The sequence below is a fragment of the Alligator sinensis genome, unplaced genomic scaffold (genome assembly GCF_000455745.1).
Source record: "Alligator sinensis unplaced genomic scaffold, ASM45574v1 scaffold424_1, whole genome shotgun sequence".
NCBI lineage: Eukaryota > Metazoa > Chordata > Crocodylia > Alligatoridae > Alligator > Alligator sinensis.
In genome coordinates, this window is record NW_005842113.1 from 1,277,812 (window position 1) to 1,286,644 (window position 8,833).

The 8,833-nt window shown below is 44.1% G+C and overlaps 1 protein-coding gene across 4 annotated transcripts in view; it reads right to left on the reverse strand.

Annotated features, from left to right (window-relative positions):
* Window positions 1–8,833, reverse strand: part of IGSF5 (immunoglobulin superfamily member 5) — an 84,286-nt gene that overhangs the window by 71,195 nt on the left and 4,258 nt on the right. The window lies entirely within an intron of this gene.

Here is an 8,833-nt window from a genome sequence, read left to right on the forward strand (position 1 = left end):
CAGCCGGTTTCCCCTAGCAATGGCCCCTCCTCCCTGCCAACCTGTCTCTATCTTCAGAATGGGAGTGGTGGAAGGGAGCAGGAGCCCATTCTAGGAGTTCCCCAGCCAATACTGGACAGTGGGGTGGCTGAATTGGAGCCCCCCAAGACTGAACTCTCTCCGCTCCCTTTCCCCTATCCCATTCTGAAAATAGCAACAGGCTGGCAGGCAGTGCAGACAGAAGTTACAGAAGATGCTTTGTTTTGAAACATCTTCATCTGAACCCTCATGCAATGAGGGTTCAGATTTTTGCCCAATCGGGCATTTTTGAAGCTGTCTGCAGCTGTGCACTTGTATTGGTCATGGCTATAGAACACTTTCTGTGGCCAAATAGGGCAAAAAATTGTCACTTCTGTCTGCACCCATGGTGACCAAGTTATCTTGGATGTCACAATAACTCTATTTAAATCACCCAATACAGTTTGTTGCTTATACATCATAGCAATTAGACACAATTGTTAATAACTTACGTTGTCTTTACACATGCTCTGGGGGTGGGAGGAGAGGTGCTTTAGAGAGGCTTCAGGAGCCCTTTAATTAAAGCATCTACAGAATTTCATGTAGTCAGCATCCCACACTTCAAAATGGCATCGGGGTGCTTTAACTTAAGTTTGTTTGATAAGCTTTAGTTAAAGTGCCCCCACCACCATTTTGAAGTCCAGGGATGCTAAATACATGAGACACCAAGGCTGCTGGAGTGTGTTAATTAGCATACTCCAGCAGCACATTGGAGTAGGCATCCCACACATCTGCAGGCACCCTTAAAGCCCAATTTCTGCAAACATTCATGAGATTTCAATTTTTTTCAATTCTGTCAAAGGTTTGAAATGTTTCTTATTCCAGTGGTAAGACTATTCAGGACAAAAAAAAAAGACTGATATAAATGATGACAGAAGTATTTAAAACCCAGTTTAAGTTCATTTAAACTCAACATTTTACTTATAAATTCTCTGAAATTGCATTTTGTACACTGTCAGTTTGGGAGAATATGCTATTTTTTCATACAAAACTGAAAAGACATTTAAACCCTGTATAATTATGAGGTCATTCCCAGCATCTCTATAATTCAGACAAAGATCAATTTTTCATTTTAAGCAAGTTATTCAGAAGATATTCTGATACTAACAAAATATGTAAGGCCACTTTCTCTATGACTTTTCTATTGTACCAGGAAGGGGAAATAGAGGGCACAATATCAGAACTTTGATTGGGGACCCAAGCACCAACTGACCAGTGATAAAAACATGCCCTATTCTTAAGAATTATTTACTTTCAGTCTGTGATATGGCAGCATAATATTATCAATTGAAAAAAGTACATTATATATTTTTTCTGCCAGTTCTCCCATAGGAAGACAGTAAAAGGAGTTATAGGAATAAAAGATTCTGTACAAATAGATTTGCTTTTATGAGCACAAGACTGAAAGGACTTCCTGGGTCATCAAATCTATCATACAATCTCTTTCAAAAAATGTTACCAAACTCCAGCTTAAAGGTATCTGGATTATTTGCTCCCGGTGCTCTTAGTAGAAGGCTGATTCAGAACCCCTCTGCTCTGATTTTTAAAACCTTTTAATTACCAATCTAAATTTATTCATATCCAGTTTATACCTATTTGTTCTTGTGTCCTGAAGCATAAATAACATTTTCCCCTAAGAGTTTGGCCTCTGACATATTTATAGAACAGTCATATCGTCTTTGAGAATATGACTGTTCTGATATGATACATAAGATGAGCTCTTTCAACTTCCTGTTGTATGATAATCTCCATTTATTCATGTTCACAGGAAGTGCCATAGAGGTTATCTTTGCAAGTTTCCATTATATTATTTTCCTCTGCACAGCAATCTCCTAAATATATCTAAGCTAAGAACTTTCAGTCAAAATTAAAATGTGTTTCTATTCCTAATTCTCAAATCAGATAACACACCACAGATCACCTTTCAGCAAACAGTGCATTTCTCCTGATAGCAACTACCTTTATTACACATAGTTATTGCACCTGTTGATCTATAATGCTTTAAAACACTCAGCCTAGGGACAGAAGTTACACATAAACTGGTTTAAACCTGTAAAGGCACTTGTACATATGACGCCATTTTACCATGTACACATGATGAAAATGTCACTGTGTGTGTCACACTGTAAACGTGCAAGACTTTGGGGGTTTAAAATGAGCTTGCATCATTGCAAACTAAACTACATCCCGATGCATGTGCCTGCTGAAGGCAGAAGCGGCGAGAGGCCTGATCCTTTTTTTCTTTTTTCAGCAGAGCCTACCCACCTCTCCCATGACCAGGGGGCAAGCTGCTGGCAGGCTGAGCAGCCCCTGAGCTGTGAGAGGACCTAGTCCTTCTCTCTGTGGTGGCGCTACCCCTGGGGGCTCCCCAGGCAGGCTGCTAATGGGCCAGGTGCTGCCCCAGAGCTGGGTTGGGGAAGAGTTGGATTGGGCCAGGTGCTGCCTCTACGCTGGGGCAGCACCTGGCCCACTAGCAGCCCATCCAGGCAGCCCTGGGGGGCAATGCCACCACAAAGGGAAGGACTGGGTGCCCCCACAGCTCAGGGGCCACTTGGCCTGCCAGCAGCTTGCCCTCAACCACAGGCAGGCTCTGTCCTAAAAAAATGTTTTTAAAGTATCAGGACAGAAAAATAAAACCCCTAAATTGAAACCACGAGTTTCAATTAAAAACCCACCGTTTCAATTTAGGGGGTATAGAATGCAACCCTAAGGACTAAACCCCTATCACATGTACAAGAACCCTAAGAGAACAGAAGTTCAGGACACATACACCAGTTTCAAAATGGCCAAAACCGGCTTAAGATAAGTCTGATACTACGTTCAACCAGGTTTAACTGATTGAGGTCAAATTGGTTTATGGAACTTCCATCCCAGCCCCCTTCCTGGTTTAAGTTAAATCAGAGTCCTGCAGCATCCCAGAATGCTCTGCAGTCCTGGGCTGAGCTGTGCTGTCTGCTCCAGAGGCAGGGCTGGCCCTACTCATCTGTTAAATAGCCAGCCCAGCATGGCCCCCTAAAGTGAAGGGGGCAGAGAAGGGGTTTATTCCTCCTTCCCTCTCTCCCTCTCCACCCCGGGGGACTTCATTCAGGTCTGCCTGGCAGAAGCATAGCAGCCCTGGGGGCGTGGCCAGCCCGGCAGCAGCCTGAATTGAAAGGGGAGATGGAGGGGGGTTTAATTCCCACCCCCCTCCTTCCCCTGTCACACTGGCATAGACCCTAGCCGGGGTCTGCCAGGCAAAAGCACAGCAGCTCTGTCAAGCATTTTGCCCCACTCACTCCTCAAGTGGCGGGGGACATGGCCAGCCCTGACATCAACTTGAAATGAGTTGGGGTTGACTTCAGGCTGCTGCCAGGGCTGGCCACAGCCCCCACTACTCAAGCAGCAATGTGGGTGGTTGGAAATGCCTGGCAGGGCTGCTTCCCACTTCCCCTCCAGGCATACCATGACTGGGGATCATGCAGGCCAGGGTAGATGTTTAAACCCCTCCCCAATCATACCCAGCCTGCCAGGGTCTGGCCATGCGCCCCACTCAGCTCAGCTTTCCTCCAGCAGAGGGCTTGCTCTAGTGCCCCCTGTTGTCTGGCCTGAGCCACTGCAGGCATGTGGCTGCATTTCCAGAATCAGAAGTGAATGTCTGTTCACTTGCTTGCCAGTTCAATCTACGCAAGTTAAACAAACTTGCAAAGATTGAATTTATTCAGGCTCAGACTTTTTCACTGTACTTAGCCTCAGAAATTCCAGATCTTTGGCCCCCCCCAAAATTAACATTTTAAAACTTATTTGGACCATTCTGAATGTCTAAACTAAGGCTGAAAGTGAAATATATGTACAAAAGTTATGGATCATTTGATGTCAGTTTGTGGTATTATTTAGGGTGATATAAAATCCTTGCCTCTTGCATAGATACCAGTTTAGCAGTCAGGATTTTTTATTTATTGTCCACACATTTGTGAGCTAGCTCAAATAACTTATATTTTTATACTCGTTCAGATCCTAAACTAGTCAGCATTCCTTGCAAACTGAATTTTTCTTTCATAACATTTGTCATAAATGAAGTTCCCCAGACATCTTTAATTGTGGTGCCTACAGATTCCCCAAAGTATCTTTGGTCTCTTCTCTTCCCATGGAACATTTTAGTTTCCAAAGATGTTGGTCTTCTTTAATAAATGTCTTCAGTTTTTTTACGGTACTAGTGAGTATTTTGTGGCTTGTGGTGTGTGAGTGTAAGGCTACAGTAAATGTGCTTGTAGACCCTATATAAAATTCTAGCCTCTTCATGAAATCATTCTGTCCCTTCATTTTAGAATAATAGAATCAGGTTAGTAAATCTTTAAGTTGCATGAAACATATCACTAAATGTTTACCAAAGGATCAATACTGACCAAAATTCAAAACAAGAAATTTCACTTACATCTAAGTGTGTTGTTCTGTTCCTGGAATTCCAGCCATCTAATCTTTTAATGACTGTGTAATAATTTTATGAATTTGCATTCCTCACTCTCTCATACAAATGTACTATAATAGATATTATGACATTCTTGCACAAAGTATTTCTTATGTACAAAAACTCAGTGCCATGGGTCAGCATTCTGTCTAAGTTGTGTGGTGTGCGCAGCCACGCAGGTGCACTCATAACACACTGCCAGGCACACCTGCACAGCTGTGCATGCCACACAGCTTAGACGGAATGCTGCCAAGGGTGCAAGATGGCCACAGTGATGGGGCATATTTTGCTAGGCTAGGTGCAGACATTCAAAAAGCTGGAGCCTGAATTGATTCAACCTTTGCAAGGTAGTCTAAACTACCTAGGTTGAACCGGTTTGTAACAGGATAAACCTTCTCTCTGGACTGAGGAACTGCAAGCACATGAATGCAGTTGCTCAGGCCAGGAGCCAGGGGGCACTAGAGCCAGCCCTCAGCTGCAGGAAAGTATGTTGGGAGGGTGTGGTCAGTCCAGGCTGAACTGGCTGGAGAGGGGTTTAATTCCCCCTTCCCTGTGCCACTGTCAGGGACCCAAGCCGTGTCTGCCGGATGCTCCCCACTCACTGCTGCAGCAGTAGGGCACCACGTCCCCTGAAGCGAAGAGGGTTAGTATCTCTTCTACCCCATTGGCAGCTGGATCTGCCCACTGTTGCCACCGTGCTTGTTCCCTGTGGGGGAATAATGAGGACCTTTGATGGGAGCAGCAGCCCCTGTCATAATGGTGGGGAGTGTGGCTCAGGTCCCTGCCAGTGGCACAGCCTAGCTACCCTCTCTAGCTACCCTCTCTAGCTAGACCCCTGCCTCCACCTGTCCCTGCTCTGGCTGGGAAGCAGAGGGGTCTGGCCAGCTTGGCTGGGCTGGAGCAGAGAGCCTAGCCCAGAGAACATGCCAGGATCCTGGGAGAGTTTGGTTTAACTTAAACCAGGAAGGGGTCTGGGACAGACATTGCATAAACCAGTTTGACCCAAATCAGTTACATCTGATACTACATTCAACCAGGTTTATCTCAAACCAGTTTCAACCATTTTGAAACTGGTTCACGTGCACTGAATGTCTGTTCTGTTACAAGTTTAAACTAGTTTCTGATCACTTTAATTGGTTTGTGTGTAAGGTCTGTCCCTAGCCCTAGAGAACAACCCCCCAACACTGGTGTTTTCCCCCCTGATCTGCTCCTTCTCTTGCCAGAGAGTTTTGGCAGTGGATTGTGAAGAAGGTACACATTTCTCCCTCCACCCTCTCCTCACCTAACTATGTATCTCCCATTTTGTAAATGACAAAATTAGATGTATTCCAGCGAAGGATAGCATTGGATAAAATATGATTATCCTGCTGTCCTCACTTCCTTTTTGTAACCCCAATAGTATTTTTAGAAGTCCTCCAATCCCATTTTTATTTCCTGTATCTATTGCTCACCTTCCTGCTTTTTATCTTTTACTTCAATTTCTGTGTCTAGTCTCTGCCTTACTTCCTTTGTTTTCAGTTTAGTTTTCTTTGCTTTCCTTTACAAGTTTTCTTTCCTTTTTTCACTTTGTATTTTTTTCCCTTTGTACATCCATCTTCCACATATAAATCTTCCTCTCTCCTTCACTCTCCCTCTCTTTTCACCTAATCACCATGACTATGAGTTGGGAAATGACATTTGATTAATTTTGTTTTGATTTGTTTTTAACGTCATGTTTCTTCAAAACATTTCAGGTTTATGTCAGGAAAACAAAAAACTATTGGGATTTTTTAACCACAATGTGTTAAGTGCTGGTTACAAAAACCTGTAAAAACATAGCTTTATTATAAAAAGATCTTAAAAAACTGAAAAACATATGGAAATGAAAAATTTTCATATATTTTTCATTTTGTCAAAAATGTTGTAATAGTCTTATCCACCACTCGTCCTGCTCTCCCACGTATCCCCATGCAGTCTCACCCCTACACTCACAGTCTCTCTCTCCTACCCTATTCTCACACTTGGCTTTTTATTCCTTTTCTCAGTCATCCTACCCTTGCTTTCGCTGATGCCATCTCCAATAAACTCCCTCATCTGTGCCACCTGTTGTCTTCAGCCCTGTATAACTGACAAATATATATGAAATACAGAAATGATGCTTGTTCAGAACTTCTGATGATGCGTGTTATGACTGCCAAAAAGCCTCTTGCTTCAAAATAAGAACACACACAGGTGAGCATGGGTGCTGCAAAACAGCAAGGGCAGAAAAAAAGACATAGGACAAATTGTGAGAGAGGCAACTAGGCAAGTAAACTATTGAAAAAAATATAGAAGTTGCTGAGATGTTGTCAAAAGTCAGACTACTCTGAAATGACTGTGCCATTTCAACTGGCTTATCTGGATGACTTAAAAAACAGTTTCCATGAAGTTCAGCACCAGGTGATGTCATTGAAATCTATTTTTCTAAGGTAGCTGGGTCAGTTCCTACTTTTTGGACTGAAAATATCCATAGCTGAAAAAACCCCAACATACTCCAACTCAGACCTCCAAGCAACTGTCCTGTTTTGAGCAACTGGACACCTCAGCCACACCTAAGCTCTACTACTGTGATCTAAAACAGAGGTGGGGCAATGCTTGAGCCCTACCTCAGAGGCCCAGTCTGGCAAGCATGCTCCGGGCCCGCTTAACATACACCGACAACACAGCAGTCAACACAAAAGCACAGCAGCCACCATCAGTCAAAAACATAGTTGTATACCTAGTGTTTGCCCAATAGTTGAGTGGTTAAAGCACTCACCCAGGAAATGGGAGAACTGGATTCTATATTTGCCTCACTCTAATGGGTTTCAAACCTGTACCTCCTACTTTCCAAGAATGCTCCTTTCCCATTAAATATAATCCTGCTAGAGCTGGGCCACTGGGCAACCAAGAATACAAGTGTCATGGGGGCACAAGCATAACTAACAAGTGGGAATGTGACTTTATAGCCCAGCAATTCAGAGTGCTCAGCTGGAAGAATAAGACCTTGGTTCTGGACCTTGCTCCCCTCAATAGTATATGCATTTTACATTGGAGAATCATCAGATGAAAAATAGCAATAACCTCAAGAAGCAGGGACCAGAACTCATGACTCCTCCCTCCCAGAGGAGTGCCCTATAAGAATACAGAGTCATGCTCCATCTCCTATTCCATTAATCTTACAGTCTTGGCTATGGAGTTGCATAAAAGATCAGCCTTTGTACTGCCCTCTTCCTTTCAACTTACTCCTCAATATGAAGAGCCAGACAGGCAGAGAGAACTGGTAAGGCCATGCTATTTACCCCAGACTGAGGCCAGGACAGGAAAAGACAGTTGCAGGGTCACCCATTTTCTCTGAACAGGAAGGTATGTTTGAAACAGCATCCTCTACACCTTCCCCTTAGATGGAACCAATGGGGAGATAGATAAACCTAATGGCTAGGGACATAAGTTACGCATAAACCAGCTTAAGTGATCGGAAACTGGTTTAAACCTGTAACAAAACAGAAGCTCAGTACACATAAACCAGTTTCAAAATGGCTGAAACTGGTTTAAGATAAACCTGGTTAAATATAGTATCAGATTTAACTGATTTGGGTCAAACCGGTTTATGATACTTCTGTCCCAGACCCCTTCTTGGTTCAAATTAAATCAAAGTCCCCCAGCATCCCAGCATGTTTTCCAGCCCTGGGGTGGGCTATGCTGTCTGCTCCAGAGAGCAGGGCTGGCCCCATGTTCTGCTCCCTAGCTGAAGCAGTGACAGCTGGCTAACAAGGGAAGTGGGGAAGATAAGCCCAGCTGGGGATGCAGCCCAGTCTGGTGGGGAGGGGAGGGGAGGGCAGGGCTGGGCTGCCCCTAGGCAGGTTAAACACCTCCTCCCCCACTCAAACTTACTGCTGGCTGCAACTGTAGACTACAAATCCTGACGGCATCTGGAAGCAGGAAGAGGCAATGATCACTGATAAGCAACTCTGCAGAGTCCTGCCATTGTAATTCTGACCCCAGAGACCTTGGGGGCAGCAGGAAGTAGAAGTGAACACATAGCCAGAGAGCCATGCTCTAGCATCACCCTGCTTTCTGGCCTGAGCCACTGCAGGCATGTGGCTGCATTTCCTGAATCAAAGGTAAATGTCTGCTCACTTCTGTTTCAATTTAATCTGTGCAGTTTAGACTAACCTGCAAAGACAGAATCGATTCAGCCTTGGGCTTTTTGACTGTCTTTACCTAGCCATAGACAAAAGAGATTGAGATAGCTAGGAGTTAATCAACTTGGACAATTCTCTGACCAGCACTCAGTATTGCTCCACTTACTGGAAAAAATGCCAAAAACCTCAG